We start from the raw sequence: 12292 nt of genomic DNA, 5'->3' as shown, positions 1-12292 counted from the left end.
GAGCGTTTTGGTTTAAGAGCTCACAGTTTTTCAAAATTGTTACTTGGTTTAAGAGCATTGCTTTGGTTTAAGAGCTCCCTGTGCTGGGTGGGAGGGGGAGTGGGGGAGGGACACGGTCTGCATAGCGGGGTCTACAGACCTGTACTCTGACCCAGGAAGTCTCCCTCACCTTCCAAATCATGGCAGATCCATTTCAGGCTGGGGCTTACATCAGGGGACAGGACTGTGGAGGTAATCTCTCTCTCCCTGGACAGAGAGCTCTGCATGTATGTGCCCACATATGTCCTGCTCATTCCTTCATGCCCCCTGCAGGCTCTGTCAGCCCTTGTGTTTCCCATCCTCTCCATTCCTTCCTGTACAGTCAATTATAATATCACATATTTTGCTGTTTCTGAATGTTTGTTTAATCTGTTTTAAATGTTATTCAGTATAATAAATCATTATTTTTGGGGTGTGGAACCAATTGTTTGAATTTCTATTATTTCTTATGGGAAAATTTGCTTCGGTTTAAGAGTGGATTTGGATTACAAGCACAGTCCCGGAATGAATTATGCTCGTAATCCAAGGCACCACTGCATATGATTTGTTGTTGTACTAAATAAGTAGTTTATGCTATAACATTGTGGTACATTCAGGGGAGGATTAGCTTTACCATAGGCCCCGGGCTGTTCACCAAGCCTGGGCCCCCCACCCCACTGTAACTATGGCAGTACTAGCCTGGCGTTCATAGTACAGGACAGATAATGTCATGATGTCCTGATTTGTGCAAAATTGCCATTAAAAAACTGATTTTTTTGCAAATCATGGCGGAAGTGTAGCCAGAAGACAGTACACCACTGAAAGTCTTTTTTGGTGGTCATGGGCCCCCCAGGAGCTCAGGGCCCCGTGCTGCTGCCCGGAACGCCCCTATTATAATCCACTACTGGGTACATTCTACATAGGGAAGACAACAAGACCAATAAACAGGAGATTCAGTGATCACCTAAGATTAATCTTTTTTGTTAAAGGAGTGGCTAGATTAATTCACCACATAACATAACAAAACATAACAACAGAGAGCTATTACAAAAGGAAGCTAGGTGGATCTTAGAATCAAACACGACGGCTTAAATGAACGCAATGATTTGAACATGTTCCTATAATACAGGATGATATATGGAATACTAATTTTTAATATGTTTTTAACCACTATAACGTTCTTTATTCACACTAATGTGCTATGTATTTAACCTAGGACAAGTGGTTGAGAGCAGTGTCTGGAGAAGGATGTATACATGCACGAAACTGCTGTTACAAATGATCTGTGTTGGCGTCCTTGTTGTCCGCACTTTGCCCCAAGCTACTAAAAGAATAAAGTGTAACGAAGTGGTGAGTTCCCTCCTGCACTCTTTATTATTATATTATTAATATGTTTTATTACTATTACAGTAGTATCAGTAGTAGCAGTAAGGTTGTGAATTTCCCTGCAATACAACTGACATAAGTAGCAATATATAGTGTACATAAATAACCGTTAAACACATTTTCTTTTATTTATGTGTAATTGCTTGCTCCAGCCTTGAACTCCCAAATATAACATTCAATCATATTTCTATTATTTATGGTGAGAAATTAAGATGTCATTATTTTCTACTATGTAGTTAATTTCATGAAATACTTTATTAGCATAAACTATAAAGTTGTTGAGTTTCTCAGTTTTAATGGTTTTATGTTCCAGCTAAAAATCATGGCTATTAAGGCTCAAGGTCGGCGAAGCAAAGGAAATCTAATATTCATATTTATTATCTGTAGTGTCTAATTGCCCTGTGATCTCCAACATATGGTGCTAACACAGGAAATTGATGTTCAGTGATACTCCATCTGTATGAATCCAACTAATGTCAGCACTGATGTGAAACAGTCCAAAAAGTCTCAATGCAATTTAACTATTGACCAGTGTTCTGTAATAAGAATATGAGAATAATATTTTGTATTCTGTAAGACAAATAACATATGTATCAGTGCTTCAATATTGTAAATGAATTATTGAAGTCTCTACAGTAAGACTTAGTATAATAAATTGATATAGAAGATAGAAAGAGAACAAAACCCTACTAATGGCTGTTTTATTTTTATCATATACAGTGGTACCTTGGTTTAAGAATAACTTGGATTGAGAGCGTTTTGCAAGAAGAGCTCACAGTTTTTCAAAATTGTGACTTGGTGTAAGAGCATTGCTTTGGTTAAAGAGCTCCCTGTACTGGGTGGGAGGAGAAGGGACATGGGCTGCATAGCGGGGTCTACAGCCCTGTACTCTGACCCAGGAAGTCTCCCTCACCTTTAAAATCATAGCAGATCCACTTCAGGCTGAAGCTTGCTTTAGGGGACATGACTGTGGAGGTAATCTCTCCATAGCTGTAACCCCTCTCTCCCCAGAGAGTTCTGCTATATGTGCTCACCCTATACCTTGTTCCTTTCTTCCTGCAGTCTCTGTCAGCCCTTGTGTTTACCATCCTCTCCAATTCTGCTATAATGTGCCTGCACTCACACTCAGCTATACACACTGCTGCTATAATGAGCCTGCACTCACACTCAGCTGTATAGAAAAGTTTCTGTCAATGTCCTCCTGCACAGCTCTGTGATTCTTAGAAGCAGCCCTGCTTCTCTATTCTAGCTTGTTGTGCTACGCTACTGCATTATGGGGATCTGTAGCTCCATCCTGTATCTACAAACAGTTTTTTCAGGTTTCTGCAGTTACTATACATTATACTCCACATGCGTATTGCTATACTCTACAGTAACTTATAATATCACATATTCAGCTGTTTCTAAATGTTTGTTTTATTTGTTTTACATGTTATTCAGAATTTTAAAAAGATATATTATTTTGGGGTTGTGGAACCAATTTTCTGCATTTCAATGATTTCTTATGGGAAAACTTGCTTCAGTTTAAGAGTGATTTGGATTACAAGCACGGTTCTGGAACGAATTATGCTTGTAATCCAAGGCACTGCTGTAATTGAAATATTTTAAACAGTAAAAATATAATTTTCTCAATTATTATTGTTGTGCACAAAAAGAGCATGCCTAAAAACTTTTCCCTGTTCTTTGTGTGCAGATTTTGGCGTACGTATCGCTGCTTTTGGTACAGGATCCACTGAATGCAACATCGTAAAAAGATTGCCATTTTGAACAAAGCAGATAAAAAGTGATGCACCTGTGTAAAGTGAGCTGTGAGCTGTGCGCCACAAGCAGTAGGGATAAAAGTGGAGCACCTGAGGAGGAGGTATGGGCCACAAGGCAGTAATTTTAGATGAGACAGTCACTGTGCCTGGATGCAGGAGTTGAACAGTGATGGCAAAAAGCTGCCCTTGAAAGGAATTACACATTTATCCAACAATGCATAATTTAAAGCATATTTATCACTTGGAGACTGTGTCAGGATATGTTGAATAAACCTTGCAGGTACACTATCTCTTGTCATGTCAACGGGAAGGGGGATGGGGGACTCCCTGGAGTGTTATAGACTATATTGTAAATAAACAATCCAGTCTACTGCACCGCCAGGAATTCTGTCTACTGCCCACATTGGAGGAGACAGTTCTTTTCAGACCTGCAGTGGCCTCCAGATCTTAGGCATTCTTTAATATTAACAATGTATCATGTTGTGTAAATATATTGTAGACTTTAAAGTGTATACAATGCAGTGTCCTATAGGTGGGAGCAGGTAGCCACTAGTTGTAGCACGCAGCTCTATCAATACTATTGTGTCTTCACAATATCTTCAAATCATATGAAATTCCTTGGCTAAAGGTTAAGTCCTGTGAAGTTAATTTAACCATGACTTCTTCTCTGCAAACCTCCAAAAGTACAGTAACTTCAAGTAAATTGGAGATTTATAGGAGGAATTGGTGTGTGCAAAATCTTTGCAACTTTTGGCTGATCTGTGCAGCATTTGCCACTTTGTTGGGACTAATAAGGGGGCATGGCCTGCTTCTAGAAAGCATAACTTATAGTGGATTTCAGCTCTGAGCTGTCTTAAATTATTTAGGAATGCGGTGGGATTTGTTAGAAAGCATACACTTCTTGATAAAGCCCTTGTGATCCTACACTGGGAAACCAAGTCTTAGTAAACTCCCCCCAAAATGCTCTAGGCATTGCTTAAAGGAGACCTGTCACCCCCCGTTCCGGGGTGACCGGCTCCCGACCCCCGTTAGAGCCTGTGCCGCTTCCTGAGCCGGTCGGGTCACAGAGATATCAGCGCCCGAAGCCCGGAGCGCGCTGACGGGAGAGTCCGACGCTCATAGAGAATGAATGGGGAGTCCGATGCTCCGTCATTCTCTATGGGCATCGGACTCTCCTGTTAGTGCGCGCGCCGGGCTTCGGGAGCTGATATCTGCGGGACCCGTCGGGATCACGTGAGTATAGGGGGCTCTAACGGGGTCGGGAGCCTGTCACCCCGGCACAGGGGGGTGACAGGTCCTCTTTAAAGGGTCAATGTCAAAAGATTTTAAAAGTTTTTATCGGTCAGGGTGTTTAGGCCCTAAGTGATCAGTAGAGTGAAAAGGGAGAAAAACCTGTTGTTGTGTGCTCCTGTTTATATTAACCCCTTAAGGACAGAGCCCAAATTGGCTTTAAGGATTGTGTCAATTTTCATTTTTGCGTTTTCATTTTTTTCTCCTCACCTTCTAAAAGCAAGAACTATTTTATTTTTCCATCTACAGGGCCATGTCGGTCTTGTAAAATTTAGGTACAGAAAATTTAAGTACAGAACCCCCAAAATAAAATTTATGGGGTAAAATGGGGGGTTTCCGTGTTTAGGTGATGCACTTCACGGTAAAACTGACATTTCATCTTTATTCTATAGGTCAGTCTGAATTCTAATGTTTTACGGTTTTTAACAGTAAAACTTATTTTTTGTAAATATTTAGATTTAAAATGGCCCTATTGCACCTCCTATAACGCTTTTATTTTTTCACCTATGGGCTTTATAGGGCATCATTTTTTGCGCCACAATCTCTAGCTTTTATTAGTATCCCATTTGTGTAGATCAGACATATTGAGCTATTTTTGTTATTTTTTTTTTTATGTATTAAATGTAATAAAAATTCTGGAATTTTTCACAGCCTTTTATTTATGCTGTCAACCGCGCGGGAAAATACTCTTTTATTTTACTAGATCAGACGATTAAGCTTGTTGCAGTATATAATATATTTATTTTATTATTTTTATGTGTTTTACTTACAAAATGGGAAGGGGTGATCACAGCATTTAAGGGGTTAATAGCAGGCTGCTGCACGATCACGGCGGACCATCATTAACGTTTGCAGCCAGTCCCCTCCTGCTAGGAAGCAAGCTTAGCTCCAGAGCTTGCTTTCTAGCATTACCCCCCTGGCAGGGTGTACATTTACGTCCTTCTGTGCCAAGGCCCAGGCTCCAAGGTGTTAAAAAGATTTTAACTTTTTTTTTTTTTTTAAGACCCACTCCTGGTTTGGTAACACAAACCAAAATAAGATTACTGTGCATGATTTCACCTTAAGGCTATGTTCCCACGCAGTATTTTTGCTCAGTATTTCATGGCAAATAAAGGCCATTATTTTAAACAACTGCCGTGTTTTTTATATTATTTAACATTCTTTGCCATTAAATGACGGCCATCCACTCAATTTCAACAGTGTGTGAACATGGCATTTCTGTGTTTTTAATCCACTCCTGGTTGAAAAATATTGAATAAAATACTGAGCAAAGATACTGTGTGTGAATGGCCGTTTTTTGGCACTCAAAACAATGGTTGTTGTTTTAGATAAAAATTGCATTGAAGTCTATGCACAAAAGCTGGAAATAATTTACATGATCATTATTTCAACGGACGATGTTCAATACATTATGTGAAACAATGGCCATTGTTTGCAATGACTTTAAATTGAAAACAACACATTTTTTTCATTGAAAGTATGTTGTGTGAACATAGCATAAGGCTATGTTCACACTGTGTACAAACAACTGCCAGATGAATATTATTGTAAATTCATTTTATGCAGGCCGTCCTATGGGTGTGCCTGAAAATCAATTAGCCGTTGATTTCAAGGCACACTATAGCCACAAGACAACTAGACGCTGTCTAGTTAATTATTTTCAGGTGTGGTTTGGAAACAATAGTTGGAAATAATTGACAGTTCATTTATTTCAATTGATGGTGTTCATTTTTATAAAGAAAAGAACAGCCGTTGTTTTAATTGTTCTTGTGTGAACATAGCCCAAATGTGTATCCTTTTTAATGGACAATGCGAGATTGTATTAAATTTGTTACAAATTGTATGAAGTATTGCAATTAAAGTGAGGTTAAAGGTATACACATGTGTACTTCTAAAGCCTTCCTTGCACAATTTCCTAAAGTACTTCTGCATAGGGTGACTCCTTGGCATTACATTTTTTTCATCCCTTTCTGTTTTCATCCCTTTATAACATTTATATTTGCCACCAATCTGTAATTACTTTATAGGTCTGGGCTAAAAACAGGAGGCTCCCTTATACTTAAAGCATACCTATCATTTAAACAAACTTCTGACACGTCATAGCAACATGTCAGAAGTCTGTATCAGTCGAGGTCCAGGGGCTAAGACCCTTGCCGATCATTAGAAAAAGGCAGACTGCTAAAGTAGCAGTCAATGGAAATATAATGAAGTCCTATGGAATTTCCGGTAATCACTGCACAGGAAGTTCCATAGAGCTCCATTATAATTCCATTGATTGCTACTTTAGCAGTGGGATGGAGATGAAGAGCCAGAGAGCACTCTTCTGCGCACGTCAGCCCCTCCTTTCAGTGGGGGTCTTAGCCCCTGGACCATGACCGATACAAACCTCTGACGTGTCGCTATGACAAGTCAGAAGTTTGTTTATATGATAGGTACTCTTCAATGCCACACCAAGCATCCTAATAAATATTTATTACATGTAGCTGATGTAGCCCGTTCAAATAAAAAGAAGAGGCATATACCACTGCAGCTAACCACTGACCTCAAAGGTTTTGTCCTTATGCGCTAGTAACCACCACATGCCACTTAGCACTGATCTAAAGCATCACTCACATCACTTAGCAACTGACACATCACTGGCAGCTTAAAAACACAGTGGATGTGTAGTCATTGGATTTTCTGCACTGAGATGATATGGGTTTTTTTCTTTAAAGATTTTTTTTTTAACTCTCAAAAAAACATTTTAACAACTGCAAATTAAAGGGAGGTAAACAAGATTTTTTTTAATGTGAAAGTTACCTGCTGTTATCTATCAAAAATGTATTGATGTGTTTTTTTTTATTTAATGATCTCAGGCATCACTTACCAACATGCTATGCCATATACAAAGATGTAAATTAATTACTCAAGCCATCTTAAAAAGGCCAGAAGGTTGTAAAGCTCTGCCATCTGGTTCTTGCAAAGGTCAGAACTGCTCTCAATAGTATTCTAAAATTCAGGAAATGTGTAGATCATGTCCACAATTCAACTTATCCACTTCAGGGCTCTGGTCAAGTGTGATTTGTCTTAAGTGGTTAGGAGGGAAGGCATCAACAGTAGCAGATGTTTATATGGTTTGCCAAATAAACACTGTAGGAGCCAGGATTCCAGCACTTTGTTCTGATAGATAACACATATAATTAGAATTTGGCCACCTCCTTAAATTGTTTCTAAAGTGCATTTAACTGTTTTTTGCTTTACAGATAGGTATTTTACTTTTTTTTATATTGAATAGTTATTTGTAATTAGAGATAAATCTGCAGTACAATGGGGCCAAAAAATTATATCTAAAAGATTACATGTCGAGATTACAGAAAAGCCAAACACGATCAAAGGTTCTGGGGGCATGATACTCTCATCTCAACTGAAACCTGTTAGATCTGATTCATGATTTATTTTTATTTTTTTTGCTTTTTATTTTTTTATTGTAGTTTTTATTGAAACTATTCAAAATAAGAGAAATTATGGTTTTTTTTTAATAATTGAACTAGTTTTTTTTTTTTTTACAACCTACAAATCTATAGAAAATCAGAAATCTTTAGATTTGGTATTTACTAACCTCTATTAAACTCTATTCTTAAAAAATAATGACAAAAATATTTTTTTTTTCAGTCAGTAGAAGATTCAAGGAATCTGTAGCCATCCATCTCTCTTTGTTGCAATTTAGAAAATATGATGAAAGTCTACCTTTTATCTCCTTTTCCTTATCCCCCTTGTGTGTGCCGAGCGACTGTAGCAAACACTGCTAAAAGAATTAATGCTTGCTGTAATAGTTAGGTGCATTGTACCTTGTAGGTGTATTGTAGGCAGTGGAGTATAAGGCTAAGTTCACTTTTCACTGTTTAAATTCATTAAACATTGGCCGTAGTTGCAGTTTTGCAACCATGGCCGTTATTTAATGAACTTGCAGATCACATTGAAGTCTTTGGAATCCTGGCCGAAGTGTTTACACACAAAACTGAAAGTGCAGACAATGTAAAGTGCGGCTCCGACCGCACTTTATATTAGCTGCTATGGGTAATTGGAATGCAGGCATACCCGAATACAACCGCATTTCAAATAAAAAGAAATGAAGTTCATTCAGCTGATACTGCATTACCAGCTGGGATGAACTTCACAGACTGCGGCTGTTCTGTGACAGCAGCAAATTCCCATAGAGAATGTCCTGCAGGACATACATTTTTAAATAGAAGTAAATTACAAATCTATATACTGTAACATTCTTAAACCAGTTGATATGAGAGAAAAAGATTTTTGCTGGATAACCTCTTTAAGGTATATTTCTTTCCACCAGTGGAGAAGCAAAGCCTAGGAAAATTCTGATTTTTTTTTTATAAAACTCAGACTGTCAGGATGTCTGTTGACAATTAGGCAGGCTTATCAGTGATAATCCCCCCTAGCGACACTAAATACCAGACAAAATGTTAATCGCAGGGCAGGCCAGCACCTCCAAGACGTACATTGCCAGTTTATCCAACGTGTCAAGCTTAGACACCCAATAGTTGAAGGGTGCAGAGGGATCAGGGGGGAAGCTGGAACAGTTAGATACATACTCTTTCACCATCTTATAGAACTTTTTCTCTTTGTGATCCTAGGCTGGTGATGTTATCCTGGCGGAGTGTCATGAACATGTCCCAGATCTTGGAAAATGCTCCCCTGCCTGTGTTGGACATGCTGTTCCCCCTTATTTCCTCTTCTCATCAGATTTGTGGTATAGTGTCACTGATTTGTGGTATTGTGTCACTCGACTACTGCACAGTGTAAAAAAAATAGTGTTGGCTTTGGGACTGAATACTGATGAATGTCTGTCACCAAAAGGCTGCTGAATGCTCCAGCCTATATGGCAACATCTCCTGAACTAGGAATCTGGGATCTGGAGAGCTGAATGCTGTGCTGGAACACATTGGGGGATGATGTGAATGACCATGCAGGCGAATGGGCAGTTGTAAGGCAGGAAATGCTTGCACCCGGGGCAGGTGAAAGGGTGCACATGCCTGCATCCATGAGGGTATGGGAAAGCACTGCCAGCACCTAATACAGGAAAAGATGCATTGGTGTCACCTGCAAACAATGATTGAGGACCACAGACTTTATTCCACCTATTCAGATGCTTAGCTGACATGTGTTGGATCATGCTGGTGGTGGTCAGGCCGCTAGTCGTGGCTCCCCTTCTGAGTTGTACATGGCACAATTTGCAAAAAACAATGCATCTATCCTTGGCGCATTCCTTAAAAAAAAAAAAACTAAGGAAGACTAACCCCTCTGCATGGATTCTTGCTCTAAGGGTGTGCTCCAGGGAACAGTTGCGGGACAACTTGGTTTGACTTGCCTTCTCCCTCTGGCCATCTGAGTGGCCCAGTTGGGAGAAAGGAGGATGAAAGAGAGAATTCACAGGTCCAGTCCCTTGGCCAGTGAGACCGGACAGCATTTAAGCCTGAGTAGGGAAGGGTGTCTGGTGCACCTAAAAACTGAAATTTATGGAAAAAACACCATTGAAATGGAAAGGGAAAAGAAGGAGGAGCATGCATGGAGGTCACTGAATTACGCCACACTGAAAATATTGTGCACCCAACCCAAGATAAAGTGAAATTTAAAAACTGTACATATACTTGTAGAGAAAAAGAAAAACACCCCATACACCCAACCTGGCCCGTCTCTCCCCTTAGTTCCCATCATCTATGACAATAATGGATGGCGTAGGTGAAAGAAAAATTAAAGTACACCAACCAGAAACTGTTAGTCTGAGTGTGTGTGTGTGTGTTTGACATGGTCAGACCCTTCCTGTTTAAATTTTGTAGGATGGACCTGTAGACTCATCAAGCCTATGCCCCAAGTGCAGAAGCTGCCACAAATCTAAAAGAAGGAGGCACTCCCATACATCATTGCACAAAAAGAAGTGCCTGGTGCCCATGCTGTAAAAAATGAGAGACTTATGGCGAGAGGATAATTAGGAGAGAGAGCCTAGTGCTGAGCCCCTGAAAAATATTGCTTGATGTGAACCTCCTAATAATTTTGGATAAGAGCCTTGTGTTTACCCTCACAATCAAATTTGAATTGAAAACTGAATAGAAAAAAATAAATTGAAATAAAATTTGAAATTTAGTTTAAAATGTAAATATTGTGACCCTGGTAAAACTGCTACAGGATAGGGATGCAAAGATTTTATACAGTAGTCTTAAGAGGGCCTGTAATTTTAAATTGAGTAAGCTTTTAATCCTTTCAATCCTGCAGTGGCTTTGTAGGCGAGAGCCTGTTGTGACCCTCCTTGTAATTGTGGGTGGTAGCCTGATGGTGACCTTTCTCATAAAAAAAATGGTGGGAGAAAGTCTGGTGGTACCCTCCTAAAAAACTGTGTGCACATGCCTGTGTTTTTATTTGGGTGACTAGTTGAGTGCTTCGCTGACATGTGTCGGTATATGCTGGTGGTAGTCAGCCTGCTTGTGGTGGCTCCCCTGCTAATCTTTGCACAGTACAGGTTTCAAAAGACGCTTTGTTTGCCTTTTCTTAAAAAAAAAAAAATGACCTCCCGCTCTTCACAGCAGCTTGCAACAGGGTAACAATTGCAGGTGGTGCTGCGGATCCCCCCTCCCCTGAAACACTGTGTCAAGTAGGCTCACCAGCTATGCATGTCGGATCAGTTACCAACTCCTCCTCTTTCAAATTCTCACTCTGCTCATCCCCCTTACTTTCTGCCCTAATAGCAACCTCACGACCGACAACTGTGTCACTTCATCGTCATACCCCTGTTGAGACACCACAAAGAAACCTCACTGGATGTGATATCTGCCATCCACATCAACATCTGCTTGCGCTGCTGTGGATTCAATAACGGGGTATGGCGGGTCTTTGCAGGAAATTCACCATTACAGGGTCTATGCAGGAAAAAGGTCACAAATGCAGTGAAGGAGCAGCAGTAGTCATTGGAGGCCAGTGGAGAATAGTTTTATTCTACACACATGCACGAGGTATATATTTGTGCCTCAGGTTAAATTTAAGGCTCTACATTTCAGTAACATCATTTTCTTTTCAATATCTCAAAGTAATTTATTTTTTCACCATTTCAGGGTCTATGCAGGAAATTCCCCATTACTGGGTCTATGCAGGAAAAAGGTCACAAATGCAAAGATGGAGCAGCAGTAGTCATTGGAGACCAGTGGAGAATAGTTTTATTCTACACACATGCACGAGATATATATTTGTGCCTCAGAAAAACACCTATGTCATATACACTCTCGCAAGGGTCCAACTATAGTACTTGTATATCTGTATAGAACTTTTTTTTTTAGAGTTTTATTCTACACACATGCACAAGGTATATATTTGTGCCTCAGGAAAACACCTATGCCATATACACTCTCGCAAGGGTGACAGTATAGTACTTGGAGATCTGTATAGCACGTTTTTGTTCTGTGCACCTTTTGCTCTCCTATGCCTAATCTATCTACCTATCTATCTTTTGCCCTCTCTATTTTTCTCTCTCAATCACTATATGTTTCTCCTCTCCGCTTTCCTAATAATCTTTTTGTCTTTGCTTTTGTACAATATCTTCTCAGTACAGCAGCCTGAAGCAGCAGCGTTTTGTCATTAACGAGCTCTGTGCACTGCTAACAGTCTCCTTCCTCTCTCTGTGCAGACTGCCTCATGCGGTCATGTGACTGCTCCTCTTAAAGCATTACCGACATCATGGGCTAGTGCAACATCCCTGCTGATTGGATGTGTTCCAGGCATCATGGGAAAGCGCTTTTCCCACCCAGAACTCTTCCTGCTTTCTAAAATGGCTGCTACCACTTTAGAAAGCA

The sequence above is a fragment of the Dendropsophus ebraccatus genome, chromosome 3 (genome assembly GCF_027789765.1).
Source record: "Dendropsophus ebraccatus isolate aDenEbr1 chromosome 3, aDenEbr1.pat, whole genome shotgun sequence".
Lineage (NCBI taxonomy): Eukaryota > Metazoa > Chordata > Amphibia > Anura > Hylidae > Dendropsophus > Dendropsophus ebraccatus.
The sequence above is the reverse complement of the archived record's forward strand: the minus strand, read 5'-3'. Positions refer to the sequence as shown.